This window comes from Sarcophilus harrisii, chromosome 3 (assembly GCF_902635505.1).
Source record: "Sarcophilus harrisii chromosome 3, mSarHar1.11, whole genome shotgun sequence".
Taxonomy (NCBI): Eukaryota; Metazoa; Chordata; class Mammalia; order Dasyuromorphia; family Dasyuridae; genus Sarcophilus; species Sarcophilus harrisii.
Window position 1 is genome coordinate 288,026,089 of NC_045428.1, and position 18,767 is coordinate 288,044,855.

Consider the following 18,767-nt stretch of genomic DNA (forward strand, 5'->3'; position numbering starts at 1 on the left):
TGGCTACTGATAACTTGTATTTTTTTTCTCTGAAAACCGTCTATTCATAACCACCTTTATATATCTTTCATTTTGAATACGTGAAAGGTAAACATCACAGTTAAGCCACATAAACATCTATACAAAACTGTAGGTAATAGTTCTGCTGGTGCTTCTAGAAATTGTGACTTAATTGGAATATGAACAGACCCTCTGAAAGAGGCTTTTCGTGCTGCTGTAGGTACAGCAAGGTATCAGATTGTTCTACACTTGTGTCTATCTACATTACCAGTTTATTATAATGCAATATTTTGTGTGACTGGTATTTCTTTTCTCTAGGTCTCTGTTTTTCCATCTGGAAATTTTTTAAAAAGGGCTTATTAAAAATATGACATATATGATTACTATGAAGGAAACTAAAGGTGGGACTTACTTAACTTTAAGGTCCCTTCAGATTTTAATATTTAATATTCTGTCTTTGGGAAATGAGAAGAGAATGAGCTTCTATTACATTTTGTTTAGTAACATCAACTACCTTGATGTTGTCCCTGAGTAAAGAAAGATACTCTAGAAATGCAAACTATGCTTGCTACACTGATCCAAGGTTGGAAAAGCTTGGATTGATAGCAAATATTTTTAGTGGAAATATCAAAATCATCTTGTAAGTACTTTTTTTTTTAATACTTAAACACTTTAATATAACCTATTTGTGAGAGAGCTTTCCCTAACTGCTTGAATGATTAAGATTTCTGTTGAAAAAATTCTGAAATAATCGACTATAGAGAAAAGACAAAAAGGATATTGTTTTACTTATCCAACCAACAACCTTTTTTACCTAATTCCAGAGTTTTCTGAATCTAGATATGTACCAAGGGGAAGGTTTTCATTATATATTGAAATTAAGATAGGATGGGATAAAAACTTCGTTCCAGTATAATCAGATCCCAGTTATTAAGAGCACACAGCTGAGATGGCACCTTATTCTTTTCCTTCTGTTTCTCGAAAACCATCACTATAGTGAAATTTCCCAATCATTTCCAAAAAATTTTGCGTCTCGGGATTTTCTAGAATATTCTTCTTATCGATTGACCTCCTCTCATTTATAAAATCTCCAACTACCCATACTTCTAGTTTATCAAGCTCAAAGTTTTCCTTGGCAGATAGCTGAGGGCTGTTGTAAGTAGAACATCTAGGATTTGCTTTGCTGTGTCCTTTCCCAAAATTATAATCAATCCAAAGGCCAAAGTAATCAAATTGGCCTCCCATGCCCAATCCATTTGGTATAGTTTGTTGTCCATAATTCAAATACATATAATGATCATTATATCCACTCTGAGTGTACACTGCAATGTTGGGGAAAACAGTAAAAAGGAAACATTTGCTGTCCCCTTGAAACCTGCCCTTAACTGCCCAGGAGAGAGATGAAAAGCCACCGAATATATAGCCATCCTTGTCCTTCACCACTAATAAGCAGGGGCCTCTGCCTATAATACTCCCACATAATTTTGCAAAGTTGTAGCCATGAATTTGAGAAGAAAAAATCAGTCTCCATGTGTTTTGTAGTTTTGTAGGCATATAGGAGTTGATATACATGATGGCAGGAATGTTAAGGAGGCTCATGAATTCTTTGGTATCTTTACACTGTGGGATGTAACAGGCAAGCTCTGAGTAAGAAAGCAAAACAAGGAATCCTTGCCTGATAATCACATTTAAAAATGTGGAGATCAAGGGCACTTTAGGCAGCCATTCTTTAATCAGATTGCTGTCACAGCACCAATTGTCTGTCTCTTCAACTGGGGTGCTGCTTTGTTTCAGTGCTGAGAGCAGTTGAGTAGCCAGTGCTTTTATAGGGGAGGTAAAATCTCTACTTGTTTTCACCTTCCAACCTTTCAGTTCATTTCTGTAGTCCAATACATGGACTACAGAAGTAATCAGATCTTCTGTAAACTCTTGGATAGGACTTGTTTTCGCATATTCAGTAGATTCCCGTAACATCTTCTTGATCATGATACTCCTCTCCTCTGCATTTCCTTTTAACAGTTTTGACATAAAAATCACAAACTGGGTTTTGGTGACGTATTCATTAGGGACAAGACACTTAGTCTCCTTCAATTCAATATGTCTCATTCCTTCATAAAGTCTTACTGTCATTCTCTCCGGCAAAGCATCCCCAAGGTAAGTCTGTAACATTTCCAAAGAGACGGAGATTGGGATAGATTTACTCTTTCCAGAGGATATGTTCTCCAAACTTCTTGTTATGGCAGCAAATAATCTATCGATTTCTGCTTGTTCTTCAAGTTGAAAGAGGGAGAAGTATTTTTCACTGTGTTTTCCTTGCTTATTCCCCATCTTTTCTTATTGTGACGGAAGCCAGATAATGTAAATGGGAGGGGGTGTGGAGATGGGAAGAATGTTCAGTGTTGTGACATTCCGACCAAAATGGTGGAGGATGCTTGCACACCTGAAGCCGCCTACTCTCTTCAAGCGGCGACCTCGGACGGCCAGCAGCGCCCATGCTCCAGGGCTAGCTCTTTGGCCCCTTCAGCTCTGCCGGACTTCTACTGTGCTCCAAACCCCTTACAGCCGCTCCTCCAGTCGTGACGCCACAAGACTCCGTCAAGTATCTGGCATTCTTAAGCTAATTGAAAGAAACTGAGCAGCACAGGCATCCCATCCCAAAAGTAGTTATCTGTATCTAAGGTTTCTGAGGATGGTGAACGTATGTCAAGGCTGAACTTTTCAAAGTACCAATCCTTAATTCAGAGAGACTGCCCATGAATTCAACCACATGTACCCTGACCAAGGAATACTTTGAACAGATCAAAGTAGATTAAAGGTGGGATTTTAAACGTAAACTCCATAAGAAGAGCATTTTCTAATTAAGTAAAAGCAACTCCCTCTCAGATTACAATCTGTCAAACAAAACAAAACAAACCCATAAACCCCCCCAAACAAAACTCACCGCCATCAAAGATATAGTCAACCAGATATTCTCCCTTCTTCCAACAGATATTGTCCAATTTCTGCCCTCCCTTCCATGGCTATGGAAACTCCATGAAAAACTCAGCTACAACTATTCTCTATTCACTTGTCCCTCATGTCTTTATAGTCTGGCTTTTGACCCTACTTTCAACTGAAACCAGTCTTTGGAAAGTTACCAGTGTCCCTTAATTGAAAATCTAATGACTTTTTTTTTAAAACTTTCCTCCTACTGTACCCTGTAAAATCCTGGGGGAGGAAAGCAAAAGTAAAATCCTCTGTAGCCTTTGACACTATCATCCTCTTCTACTCTTCTAATCTCTTCTGACTAGATTTTTGTGAAAGTGTTCTTTCCTGGTTTTCTTTCTACCTGTCTGACCAGTCCTCAGTACTTTGCTGAATCTCCACTAATTATGCTATTCCTTCAGGATGTCCTTTTTATTCTTCCTCTAAACTGTCTTGCTTGCTGATCACACCAGCCCATGAGTTCAACTACCATCTCTTTGAAGATGATTTTCTAACCTCTATATCCAATTGTTACCTATCTCCTGGTTTGCAATCTCACTTTGCCAATGGTCTATTAAGCATCTTAAAACTGATGTCTTTATGGATATTTCAAACTCAACAAGTCTAAAACAGAATTCGTTATTTTTACTCCCACACTTTGCTTGCTTCCTGATTTTCCTGTTTCTATTGATAGCACTCCCACCCTCCTAGTCAACCAGGTTTGCAACATTAGTATCTTCTTTGATTCCTTACTCATTTCTATCCCATGTATGTCATCTGTAGACAAGGCTTGTTGTTGTGTTACTTTCACATCTCTTGTATCTCTTCTTCATTAACATGGTTACCACTTTATTACCCTATGTCACACAGATAGTAAATATCTGAGGCCAGATTTAAACACAGGTATTCATGACTCTAAGTCTGACTCTGAGCCCAACTGTTTATACAATGAGCCATCTGTCTCTGAGTTATTATTTTTCAATTGTGTCAGATTCTTTGTCTCTCCATGTTTTTTAGTCAGAGTGGTTTGCCATTTCTTTCTTCAGATAGTAAGTGGATGAAACTGGATTTGAATTCAGGTCTTTCTGATTCCAGACTTAGTGCTCTATCTACTGTGCCACTTAGCTGCCTCCATATGCATACTTTACTAAAATCAGAGGACACAAAAACAATACAATTCCACAAAATGCTTACATTTTAATCTAAAGTGCAAATTATTGAATTGCCTATTTAATATTTCAATTATATCTTAAGTTCATTTTTCCTTTAAAAAAAAAACAAGCAAACTGAACTTTCATGGAAATTCCTAGGATATGGATCATTTTATATAGGAAAAGAATGAAGTTATTAAGCCAATCCTAGGAACTCCCTACATCAACTATCTGGCTTGTCTAAAAGCTTTGTTTTCCAAAAACTGTTGAAATAAATATTTTATAATAATAATAGTTTCAATTTTTCTAAGTACTGGCAAAGATAGTTTTCAACATTCATTTTTGCAAAATCTTGTATTCCAAATTTTTTCTCCCTCGTTTTCTCCTTCCCTTCTCTCTTAGACATTAAGCAATCTAATATAGTTTAAACATATGCAATTCTTCTATACATATTTCTATATTAAGCATGCTGTGCAAGAAAAGTCAGTTCAAAAGGAGGAAAAAATACAGGAAAGAAAAGAGCAAGTAAATAACCACAACAATAAAAGGTGAAAATACTATCTCTGATTTACATTCAGCCTCCATTGTTCTTTCTCTGTGTTTAGGTGGCTCTTTCCACAAGTCTATTGGAATTGCCTTGAATCACTTCATTGTTGAAGAGCCAGTTCATCAGAGTTGACCATCATATAATATTGTTTTTGTTTTGTACAATGTTCTCTTGTTTCTACTCACTTCACTTAACATCAATCCATATACATCTTTCCAGGCTTTTCTGAAATCAGCTTGCTCATCATTTTTTAATAGAATGATAATATTCCATTGCATTCATATATCATAACTTATTCAGCCATTCTCCAACAAATGAGCATTCACTCAATTTCCAGTTCCTTACTACTACCAAAAGAGCTGCTACAAACATTTTTGTACATGTGGGTCCTTTTCTTTTTTTAAATGATCTCTTTGGGTTACAGACCCAGTAAAGACACTGCCTTATCAAAGGATATGCATAGTTGGGCATTGTTACAGATTGCTCTCCAGAATGGTTGGATTAGTTCACAACTCCACCAACAATGTCTCCAGTTTTTCCATATCCCCTTCAACATTTATCATTATCTTTTCTTGTCATCTTAATCAGTCTGAGAAATGTGAAGTGGTACCTCAGAGTTTTCTTAATTTGCATTTCTCTTAATTTGCATTTTTCTTAAATTGCATTAGTGATTTAGAATATTTTTTCATATGGCTAGAAATGGCTTTAATTTCTTTGTCTGAAAATTGTCCCTTCATGTCCTTTGACCATTTAGCAATTGGGGAATGACTTGTATTCTTAGAAATTTGAGTCAATTCTCTGTGTACTTTAGAAATGAGACCTTTATCAGAAACACTGGATGTAAATTTTTCCTTGGCTTTCTTCTTTCCTTCCAAATTTTGCTGCATTGGTTTTGTTTGTACAAACCCTTTTTAATTTAATATAATCAAAATTATCCATTTTTCATTTTATAAAATGGTTAAGTACAGGTTAAACTAAATTAACTCTGAAGCCTCATCTAATACTTAGATTCTATGAATGCCAATCAAAAAACAATCAATATAATTCACTTCTGAGTGATTAGCCTATGAAGGAAAAAATGTTTTGACTACAAGGAGAACAAGAGTATTTTGGGGGGGAGGAATGAAATAAGAATTCAGGAAAAGTTGTGATAAAAAGAAATAGCTTAGAATAGATGAGATCCTTATCCAAGTAGCAGATAACCTGAAAAGTAGACTAGAACAAATAGAATTCATAATAAAACTTTGAAATAGAAGTCATAACTTCAAGAGACAACAAAGGATATATGAACAAAGTAAGAAAAATTTTAGGACCAACTAGATTACATACTGGATAGAGTACCAGGCCTGAATTCAGGAGGACCTGAGTTTAAATCTTATCTCCTGACACTTAACACTTCTTAGCTGTGTGACCCTAGGCAAGTTGCTAAACCCCAATTGCCTCAGGAAAAAAACAAAAAAACAAATTTAATGGAAGACAATGTAATATACTTATTGTATAAAAATAAAACAAAAAACAAATGAGCTAGAAAACAGCATGTGACTCTTTAAAACTATGTCTTTCCAAAAAAAAACCAATCCCCTCAAACAAAAAAAAAATTAACAGAACAAAATAGAAGACCCTCAAGAGGCAAAATTATCCAAAAAACAAGTGAAAAGTAGAAAATTCAATGGTTATCTCTTGAAAGAGACCCAAAATTGAAAAATTCCCAGAAATGTAATAGCTAAAATAAAGAGCTTCAAGGTCAAAGAAAAAATAAATTGCAAAGATTTGGAAAGGAATAAAAGTTTTTTGCAATAAGAAACCATAATCAGGATCATACATGACTACTTCAACTATTTTAAAGGAAAGAAAATCTAGGAATAGAATATTTCCAAATGCAAAAAAGAAAAGAAAGATTATAATAAAAAGTAACATTTTGCAAATTAGTATATACCTACATTTTAAGAAACAAATTGTCAGTAGAATATGTAACTTTCAAGCATTCTTGAGGAAAAAGAATTGAGTGGAAATTTCATTTATTTATTTAATTATTAGCTTGCTTATTTGTTTATATTTCATGAAACATTTCCCAGTTCATTTAAGCATTTTTAAACAATTAAAATTTTTTTGAGTTCTAAATTCATTTCTCTCTTCCATCCTTCCTAAGAAGGCAAGCAATTTGATATCAATTATACATGTAAAGTCATGAAAAACATATTTCTATATTAGCCATTTGCAAAAGAAAACACAAACAAACTAAAGCAATAAAAGTTGTGTTTTTTTTAAAGGGTACTTCAATCTGCATTCAGATTGTCTGGATCATCAATTGTGTCTCTGGAGGTGGATACATTTTTCACCCTGAGTCTCTTAGAATTATCTTGGATCATTGATCAGAGTAACTGAGTCTTTCACGGTTGATCATCATTATAATTTTGCTATTAATATGTATAATGTTCTGATTCTGTTCACTTTACATCAGTTCATGTACTAAGTCTTCCAAGGTTTTTTTTTTTTTTCTTTCCTTTTTATATCTTTTTATTTTTCAAAATACACGCAATTTTCAACATTCACCCTTGCAAAACTTTGTGTTCCCCAGGGGAAACTTTTAAATACAAATATAGCAAAAGAAAGATGTCAAATATGTTTGAGCAGTTGGAGGGTGTTAAATAATTTTTATTTATTTATTTTCTTTTATTAAAATACTTTTATTCAAAAGTGTCCTTTCTAAGTCCCACTGTCCTCATAGATCATATAAGCCATTAAGATAGGTAACGGGAGATTACTGTCTTCTTTTGATTTTAAGAGAGGAAAGAACTTTTAAAAAAACATACTAACAATGCAGCAAACAATACTGAAGAAAGGGGATGACCTTGATGTCGGTGATATCTAACTAACCTAAATACTCCACAGGGCTTACTTTTGCAGGAACTTTGTGGCTGTAGGAACAAATTGTTCTCATCCATTCATTCTACTGGAGGTAGTCTTCACATGCTTGGGATAGACAGCCCCCTACCTCATTAATGGGTTTGAGTACTATTGATTATCCTCAATCTGGTTCAGCTTCTGTACTGAAGCAGTTTTGTGTACTATAGTATGTGCTGCAGTTTCTTACAGTTATAAGTGAGAGTTGAATGAGAGGTGGACACCAAAGGTAGATGAGCATGGAGCTTAGCATAAAGGATAGCACATAGAAAGGGGCAGCTAGATGGTGCAGTGGATAGAGTGCTAGTCTTAGACTCAGGAAGACATCTTCCTGAATTCAAATCTGGCTTGTGTGTTCAAGTCTAGTTGTGTGACCCTGATGAAGTCACTGAACATTGTTTGTCTTTGTTTCTTCATCTGTAAAATGATCTGGACAAGAAAATGACAAACCTCCAGTATCTTTGCCAAGAAAACCTCAAGTGAAGTCACAAAGAATTGGATACAATTCAAAAACAACAGAACAACAATGAAGCAAGATCTCAGTATGTGTTGACTAATTGATTCACAATATTCCTAATGAAACAAGCTGGCCATTTCTTTATCCTAGGAAAGGGATGACATTTTGCCTTTAAAACAAAAGTTAAATTACAAGGACTGTAATTTTTTGGGGGGGAATTTAGTGTTTTAATTTTCCCTCAGTTACATGTAAAAACAATTTTTAACATTCATCTTTTAAAACTTTTGAGTTCCAAATTCTCTCTCTACAAGCTCTCAATGAGAAAGCAAATGGTTCTAGATAGATTATATATATATATATATATACATATATATATATATGTATATATATATATAATACAGAGATATTTTATTTTATATAGAAAAATTAGATATAGATTTTATATATGTGTATATAAAATCTATATTGAAATGTTTGAATATTGAACTGTATACATACATACATACATATATGTGTGTGTGTGTATATATATATATATATAGTCATGCAAAACATTTCCATATTAGTCATGTTGTGAAAAACCCCCCCAAAAAACTTCAAGAAAAATAAAGAAAGTAAAAAAAGTATGCTTCAATCTGTACTCAGATACCATCAGTTCTTTCTTTGGGGTTGGATAGCATTTTTCATCATAAGTCCTTCAGAATTATTTTGGATCATTGTATTGCTGAGAATACCAGTCATTCACATTTGATCACCTTACAATATTGTTGCTACTTTGTACAAAGTACATTTAACTTTGCATCAGTTCGTAAGTCTTTCCCCATATTTCTGAGAGCATCCTGTTCATCATGTCTTCTAGAACAATAGTATTCCATCACAATCACATACCACAATTTATTCAACTATCCCCCAAATGATGGCTATTCCCTCAGTTTTCAATTCTTTCCCCCCAAGAATAGAGCTGCTATAAATATTTTTATATGCATTGGTTCTTTTTTCTCTTTAAAAAAAAATCTCTCTTGGGATACAGAACTATTAGTATTAATGCTAGGTTAAAGGTATGCATGGTTTTATAGGCCTTTGGACATAGTTCCAAATTGCTCTACCAAATGGTTGAATCTGTTCGTAACTTCACTAACAATGCATTAAGGTCTCATTTTCCCCCACATCCCCTCCAACATTTGTCATTTTACTTTTCTGTCCTATTTATCAATCTAATAAATATGAGATAGTTCCTCAGAATTGTTTTAATTTGCATTTCTCCAATCAATAGTGAGTTAGAGCATTTTTAATATAACTAATTATACTTTGATTACTTCATCTGAAAACTGTTCATATGTTTTAGTCATTTATCACTTAGGAAAGGGTTCTTACCTTTATAATTTGACTTGGTTCTCTATATGTCTGAGAAATGAGACCTTTATCAGAGAAACTTGCTTCAATGTTTTTTTTGCAGTTAGTATTACTAATATTTTCCTCCATACACATTTATTTTATTCTCTCTTTTCACTCTTTCTCTTCTCACGTGTTCTGCTTCTCACTATCCCCTCCCCTGATGTGTTCACCCTTATATTCCCCTCTCTTCCCTTTCTCTCATCCCATCACTCCACTTTCCTGTAGATTAAGATATATTTCCTTTTCTAAGTGAGTATGTATGTTATTCACACTTTGGACCAATTCTGATGAGAGTAAGAAATGTGGGTTCTGCAACTCCATGAATTGTTTTATGGCATTATTTTAAAGTATTCAGAAAAATTGGAGGGAGAGCAGCTTTTTCTTTGCCATCTGGACTCAACCCCTCCCAAGGACTGGAATTAAGACAAATGTTAATTTGATTTAACCTACCTTTATTTACCATTGTATTAAAGGGGAAAAATAGATGAATGAATAGAAAGTGGGAATAAATATTTAGGCAGTACCTTTTATGGACCAAATACTGTATTAAATACTTTACAAATGTTTTATTTTATCCTCATAACAACCACCTCATTGTTAATATTATCCCTAGTGCTTTGTGTCTTCTGTTTCTTAACAGAAGTTAAATAACTTACCCAGAATCACAGGGCTTATAATGTCTGAGGCCTACTTTGAACTCAGATCTTGTGTCAGGAAGATTTAAAAAATCTTTTACCGCAAAATCTTTTATGTTTTTCTCCTGATTAAAAATAATCTCTTTTCCTTAAGAGGGAAACTGAGACTTGGATACCTGGGGAAAGAAGAGTAAAACAGATGGGCAGTCATAGGGTTGGGATCAAGTGTATACATTTAATAATAATTACAACATTCAGCTGCCTCTCCTTTCCCAGGTCTTATTTGCAGTTAGTATCAAGCTTTTGTCCATTTCACATTTTTCCAGCTGCCTTGGGGGACCAGTGGAAGAAGCTAATCATCATTTGTCATTTGTCTTTCTGTGATCTTTCTCATTGGCAGTTTGTTCCATTCCCACCAAATTATTTTATTTGCATAAAAATAGACACTGATGAATTTTCCTGGTCCTTTTAAACATCTCTTTGAATTAAGGAGTATGTTTGCTAGGCTCAAGAATTTGGGGCAATCTTTATGTTAACATTGTTGCATTAATATGTCTTTCCCTTCCCTCCAACTTCCATATAGTACCAGAACTGTTGACATTAGACCTAGATTATGAGCTGAAGTAGGGAGTAGACAGGGTCTTTCCCTGAGTGGGACTATTTGATACCACTATAATTAACGGAGCTCTCTGAGATTCAGACTGACCTGTAAAATATGTACCAGTTGCATTCTTCCAGTATAATGTGCCTTCTGTGGGTTAAACATAAAAGTCTTGAAAATCTGTTTAAATTCTTCCTTACTGGTGTGGAACCAAGATGGTGGAGAGTAAGCACATCTCTATGTGACCTCTTTAGAGCTTCCCTCAGATTTACAGCAGATTAAACCTCTGAACTGGTTTTGGAGTGACAGAACCCACAAATATTTGGAGTACAACAAATTTCCAAAGGAAGATACTTTGGGAAAACAAGTAACTCTAGATGAAACCCCAAAGAGTGTTATGAATTGGTCCCCATCTCACAAGGCTCTCTTGGAAGAAGAAAAAAAGAATCTTAAAAGAGAAGTAGAAAGGAAATGAGATATTTGCAAAAGGGTATAGAAAAGGAAAACCAGAAATTATCTGAAAAAGACGCCATAAAAAATAGACTTGATGAAATGGAAAAAGCATATAACTCCTTACAAAATAGATAAGAAAAAGAAACCAAATTCATTGAAAAACAAAATCTGTGAAAGGGGAAAAAAATGCAATGAACAAAACACTTCATATAAATGTTCATTTGGCCTAATGCAAAAAAAAAGATAAAAAAGCTAACTGAAGAAAACAATTCACTAAAAATTAGAACTGAACAAATGGAAGTGAATGAATCAATGAGACTTCAAGAATCAGTCAAACAAAACCAAAAAAATGAAAAAAAATAGAAGAAAATGTATAATACCTCATTGGAAAAACAACTGATCTGGAAAATAGATCTAGGAGAGATAATCTAAATTCCGCCTTGCATATTAGGTTCACAACCCTGGGTTAGTCTTTGTAATTCAATTTTCTCCTATATAAAAAGAGGGAATTGGCCATCAGTGTCCCATTCATCTTTAAATCTATGTTTCTGTGATTGTACCTAGAGAGCACTTAATAAATATTATTTGAATAAAATGAAACATAAGCAATTATAGGCACATACCACATAATTTGTCCTTTAAAAATTTTATTTTCATAATTATAATATTAATTTTTCATAACCAAATCTTTTAAAACTGTTGTATAACTTGATGCAAAGTTTTTCTGATGATAACCCAGGTATTGTTATACTTTCAGAGATTCCTTGAAGATAATGAAAATAACAGTACAACAAAGTATTCTCCAGTAGACAGGGAAAGACAAGTTGGGAGAACATCCCAACAGCATGTAGTTGACCTTAATACTTTCAAGTACCTATTCAAGATTTGAGTGAAATCAACTGAACCCAAGTTACTTGTGTAGGTCATTTTTCCTCTATGCTAACACTGTTCTCTTCTAGCCTGAAAATGGGACATGGTTTTTCTCCAGCACTTCTATTGGACCATATTATGAATTTTTTGCTTTGAACTAGCTTCAATCTCTAACACTAACCTCTCTCTCTTTGAAGTTCCTTGGCTCATTTACCCAGTAATTGGTGGTTCTTTCCCTATGCCCTTGTTTTCCATCTATCTTGAAATTGCCCTCCTGTTTTTTCTCATTGGTCCCCTAAGCAGCTAGAGTACTGAACAATAGGAATCTTTTTAGTTCTAATGGCAATAAAGCATTCAAGGTCTGAGTACATGATCTATCAAAACAGCCACATAGAGACATGAATGAGTCCAGTTCACCTGGAGCTAAATGTTTTCATGAAATCTGGGAAGCCCTGAGGCACAGGGTTGGGAAATGCTTCTCTGAAGACATCTCCTAATCAGAGAGCTGCCCAATGAGGGTCTGCATACCTAGATAACCTTCCTGGAAGGAAAATACTTTCTCCTCTACTCTTATCTTCCATGAATTTCACATCAATCATAGCCTCCCTTCTGACTTCCCCAAACCTCAGTGACCATAGTTACTTATTTCACAAATGATGGTAGGATTCTAAGGGATGACACCTCAAGGTGAGATTTAAAAATGTCAATTCCCATGAGAGGTTAATGTTCTTCTCCTTTTCCTTCCCCTGGGAATAGGATTCAAGATTTAGTGCTCAGATAAGATTAGGAGACATAGACAGAAATCTCAACTCTTTATTTTATAGATGAGGAAATTAGGAACAAGAGAACTTGAATGACTACCCAAAGTATGCAGTTCTGAGGAAGAATTCAAACTCAACTCTCCTTGTTTCCAAGTCCAGAGCTTTATCCATCATGATACCTACTTGCCTATTGTTAGCCGGATGGGCTCTTTCACCTATTATTCTTGAAACCTCACAACAAGAATTTTTCAAAAAAATTAATTTCCAATTTTTTTTTTTGCAAATCAAAGAGTGGGGATGATGTGGACTTACTCTCTCCCCTGTTAGGAAGAAACCCATCCTCAGGTATAACCAATTCCCAGACTACCCTGTTTGTGGTTCTCAAACTTTTGTTCTCAGTATCTCGATGTTGTTAAAAAACTATAGAGGATCCGTTCAAAGAGTTTTAGAAATAAAAAGTAATTTTGAATTTGTAGACCCTTTGAAAGGGTTCCCGAGACCCCAACAATTCTTTGGACTACACTTTGAGGACCACTGGTATAGAGTGATTATAAGCATGGAACTCTTTGTCAATCTCAATTGTCTAATTCCCAATCTCTGGGCATCTTTAAACAATTTTTGAGATATTGATTAGCATATTTTTTAGACAGGTCTGGGACTTCATCTGCCATGTATTCCATCTGCTTACTCCTTGACCCTCCCTCTGAATTGTCAAATTCTTCCCTGGTCCTGAGAAACCTTCAAAACTATATTTCCCCACAAAAGATCTACTTGTGATGAAGATCTTTGTTAAGTCCTTTTCAGGACTTGAGCCCACCATAAGGTACTCTCTCTTCCTCCTCCTCATAATGATTTCCCTCTAATGGCATTTTTTCTCCTTACTACAGCTGACTCTGGTAAGTCTGCTAAACTGCTCTATGGATCTAACTTTCCAGTCAATGCACTGGAGGCACACTCAGGCCTCGTGGTATATACCTTCAATGGATTCTTCCAACTGCTTTCCTTGATCCTTTCCTCGGTAACCCTATTGCTCTCCTAATCTATTTCTTATTTGCCATCCCTGGTGCCTATTTTACCTCTTATTCTATCTATAACCTCTTCTCCTAAATAAACTTACCTTTTGGTACAAAAAAAAAATCATTTTCAAGCCAATAGATAACCACTTATCAGTTCTAGGTCACATGTAGTAACAATATACAAAGGACAAAGTGAGCTTATCAGATCAATCCCCAGATTGTTGCCTGTAGAGAAGGCTGGTCACCCTTCACTTTATCCAGCTTCTTCTGTAAATTAAGGCCAGACTATGCTCAACTGTAAACATTGCCTCTAAGATGTGTTCTATTCTGATTATTCTGACAGAATAAAACACTTGAGAATAAATGGTTGCTTTATTTAAAAGGTAGCACAAAGATACATGAATTTGGTTCAATGAATTATTACAAGGCTTAAAAATTCCTTCTATCATGTCTTAGTTACAAGGAGGGGAGGCAGCCCTCTGTATACTTCTGAACTGCCCCTCCTCTCTACAAGGCTGCCCATCTTCTTCCGTCCCCCAGCTCTTCCATCTAGTAGGAGACATTTCTAGTCTGCTCTTGGTAGTGCTCTGATTTTTAGCAAGATATTTAATTTAATCCCAGACTAACATGATTTTTATATGCTTAGATGCTGGCCATATGGACGTATAACTTCTCTGACACTGTGGAATTCTTTGCTAACTGTACTATTTCTCTCAACATTTTTACTTGTGTTCTCTCAACATCTTCACCCAGAGTGGCGCAGGTGAGGTGGAGGAGGGGGTAGGCGAAGAGGTTCTAAGTAAAGTCCGGCCCCTTTTTCTTTCCACCAGCTGAGGTTTAAGGGGAAAGGTGAATTTGGGGCGTACACGACTCTTAGTTTTTACAACAGCAGAGATCACTTCATAGGTGAACGGACTGAGGCTCAGACGGAACCCTAAGGTTGAGATGAGTTGGGAAGGCGCTAGCAATGGATCGGCGAGAAGCCCCACGTTGGGCGCCAAATGTGAAGATCGTGTATTTTAAAATCAGCACGAGACAGGAATTCAGGTTAGGGGAAAATCGTCAGTCTTTATTCTCAGTGAAGAAAGATCGGAGGTGGAAGAGAATCGGCGATAGCAATGTGTGCAGCTGAGTCAAGAAGCTAGCTTGACCAGCAGCCACACAACCAGCGGCTCGGAGTCTCGAACCCAGGCCCAATCTCCCCCAGCTTCTCTTCCTGTCCCTCTCTCTGCCTCCACCCACCAAAATCGTCATTTCCTATACAACACATCAGGACTTGCATGGAGAGTGAGCAGGGACCATTCTTTATCCAATCATGTATATTAATAGAATATAGCCCAATTACTAGTTAGCCTCACGTACTTGGGACCTCAGTGCATCAACTCAAGCCTCAGCCCATTACAACTAATTAATTATGGAAGATTTGTATATGCATGTGTGATACACCACACCATTTGGTCAGTGCCAGAGGTTGGTACAAAAGAAGTATTACAAGAAATTAAGGGATGAACATATCATTTCTGGTTAGAGGAAGTTGCATGTAAGCACTCTATATTCTAAGGAATATAGAGAAGATTCCAAAAGGCAGTTATGGGAGATGAAGAGGGACAGGTGAAAGGGGTATCTTTGGGTGTCAAATTCAGCCTCTGAAGCATACTAGCTTTGTGACTACGAACAAGTGATTTAATTTTCTAAGTCCCTGTTTCTTTACCTGTAGAACTGGATAAAGTAGGTCCAATTCCATGAATACCTGCCTCACAAAATTGTGGGAAAACACTTCATAAACTATAAAACTATCTTCTTTTAGAAATACTTCTAAATGTGAACTGAACTTAAGTACAGACAAGTAATGAACAAAATTACAGAGACAGGAAGGCCTGGATTGAGTTTGGGATATCATTAACACTCCAGTTGGAGACTTTGGGAAGTTATTTTGAGATTAAAAGATAAAGGTCATTTAGAGTTAGATTATGAAGAATGTCTTCCTTCTGAAAAACTTCCGTTATTTAATATTTTTTATTATTCATTTGGCACTTAGAAGGATCTTTAGTGAATTGCAATGTTTTGCCCTAATAGATTAACTTAACTAAGTTATACATTACTGAAGGATAGAGAGGAACCTTATATTAATTTGTATTCAGGTGCTATCTTATTTGAAATATATACTCCAGGTTAATTTTTGAATGGTAAGAAAAGAACATTTTTTTGTACCTCTGACAAATGTACCTCCTTTTCTGTAGAATGTAAGCCTCTTGAGATAAGACTGTTTTATATTGTATTTTTAAAAAATGTATTTAATTTTTTGTTGCATTTTAAGTTCTAAAGTGTGTACTTCCTTTCTTCTTCAGCCCACACTAGAGAAGGCCATATATATCTGTGTTTGACACATATTTGTAAAACCATATTATGAATACTTCTATTTATTAGTTCTTTCTCTGGAGGTGGATAGTATCTTCCTTCATGGATCCTTTGATTTGAGTATGTGATTCAAATATTGCTTATCAGTACAAACTATCAAATTGTACACTTAAAAAAAAATCATTGACTTCACTAGTGAGAACAATTAGGAAAGTGAAGATACTTAAGAAGATGAATCTTTTGTCATTTTATTCCCATTAATAGATAATTTGTCTCAGAAATGCTACAATTTAATTTTTCTGCTTTGAAATTATGTAAATGATCACCTTTATTTAGGGAAGTTATTAGCTTATACATACATCCATAGAGGAACATTCTTTTCAAGACTAGGTCATGAAGAACTGATGTAGAACTAGAACACTGCTCACAGTAACAGCAACATTATGTGTTTTTAAGCTATAATAAACTTAGCTCTTCTCAGTGATACAATGATCTGAGACAATTCCAATAGACTTGTGATGGAAAATGCCAAACACATCCAGAGAAAGAATTATGGAGTTTGAATGAAGATCAATGCATACTCTTCATTTTCCTGTAAATGTGTGTGTGTTTATGTGTGTAGTTTTTCTCCTTTGCTCTATTTCTTTTTTAAAAACATGACTAATGTCGAAATATGTTTGCATGATTTGACATGTATAATATATGAAATTGTTGTCTTAGGAAAGGGGAAGGAAAGGAAAGGAAGGAAAAATTTGAGACTCAAAATCTTATAAAAATGAATGTTGAAAATTATCATTACATGTAATTGGAAAAAATACTCTTTACTAAACAATAAGTAAATTGCTAAACTTTTTGCTTTTGAAAAAATTGAGCACAAAAAAAAAAATCGACTTTTTGGTGAGCATTTTGCCAGATTTCAATTTAATTCATAGGACCATAGATTAGAGCCAGAAGGAACATTCTGTTTTAACCCCCTCATTTTATAGAAGAAACTGAGGTCTGAAGAAGTCTTCAGAAGTAGTGTATTTGTTTAAGGTCACACAAGTATCAAGGGGAAGATTTAGGATTTGAATCTACGTCTTCTGATACCAAATATGGAACTTCTTCCATGGTATCAAAAGGATGTTGCAATCCTTTTGGTAAATGTTGATTAAGAATCTACTATGAGGAACTGATTGATCACTGGGGATACAAAAATGAAAAATTCCTTAGTCCCTAGTGTTTGGATGTGAATAAAGTTATATATGAAGTAGAATATGATTAGGAAAAAGATGTCTAGACAAAGCTCTATTAAAAAATTGAGGAAGGAGATAACATTTTGGGCAGAGATGTGAAATCGTTGACTAATATATAACCACACAAAATTACCTCAGGACTAGGAGAATTGTCCAACAGAAGGTAAATTAGTATTTGCTTAATAATACATAATCTTTTGCTCCAAGGAGATTCGCTTAGTCAAACACCACAGAAAGGAAAGTGAGAGTGAAAAAAACCAAAGGAAAATGAATTTTGAAATGTTAAAATTGGTCTCATTTCTCTCCAATCTAATATTTTGACAGTCTGCGGTTTCATTGGTTCTCTGGGCCTTGGTAATTTCACCACAGAGGGATTAATAACAGCTTCTTCTTTTCAGCTCTGGGATATAAAGAAAAAAAAACTAACAACATAAAACATAACATAAACACAACATAACAAAAAACAGCTGTTGCATCTGACAGAAATTTCCTGGGAGAATAAATACACTTAATATGCTCTTTCTCTTATCATTATTGTGTTTTGAGGGTTGCTTTTTTACTGAACAATTTGTTGATATTGCACTTATTGTGTTATAGAAAAAGACAAGTGAGTTGTAGGATATTGAGTCTGATTATCTCCCTAGAGGAGAAAACATGATTTCCTTGGGTGTGGAGGGAAGTCAAAGCAATTCAGAGATTGCTGCTTAGAGAAAAGCCTGGGTAGAATACCCATACCAGGGTAGAATAACTATGCTTTTTTGCCAGTTTTTCTCAGTCAGACAGTTAACAAGCATTTAATAATTGCTTTCAAAACTATGCTAAGCCCTGGATATATAAAGAGAGACCCTCAAGGACCTCACATTCTAATGAGGAAAGACATGAAAATAATTATCTACATAATACACGTGTGTTTATAGATATATACTACACACAAGTATGTACATCTATATATCTACATACATATAAATGGAGGGTAATTAAAAGTTTAACAAGCTTCTTTTTATTTTAGAATTCTTCTCTTCTTGGACCTTACACCTCCTGAGGTCTGACTCCTCCTGGAATGATCCATGGCTATACTATCTAGTACTAAATGATCACTTGACAAAATAAGATATCAGATACTAAAATCTTTTCTCTGACTAAACTCTCAAGCATTCCAACTCTACTAAAGAGAGCACAATTGTCAGGCTTAACACATTGTTCAAATGACAAATGTATGCTTTCCAAAAAGATTATTTTGTGGAGAACTCACATAAAGCAAGTGGTCACAAGGTGATCAGAAAAAGGGATACAAGGACACTCTCAAGGTCTCTTAAGAATTTGAGAATTAATTGTATTTCATGGGAAACTGAGGGACAGGACTGCTCAGCATGAGAGTCACATTGACTCTTAAGGGCAGTCTTTGTAAAATTTTTTTTTC

General features: G+C 35.0%; 1 pseudogene; it reads right to left on the bottom strand.

The window, feature by feature from the left end:
* Positions 1–682: 682 nt before the first annotated feature.
* LOC100928622 lies at positions 683–2,640 on the bottom strand (annotated as a pseudogene).
* Positions 2,641–18,767: the final 16,127 nt, after the last annotated feature.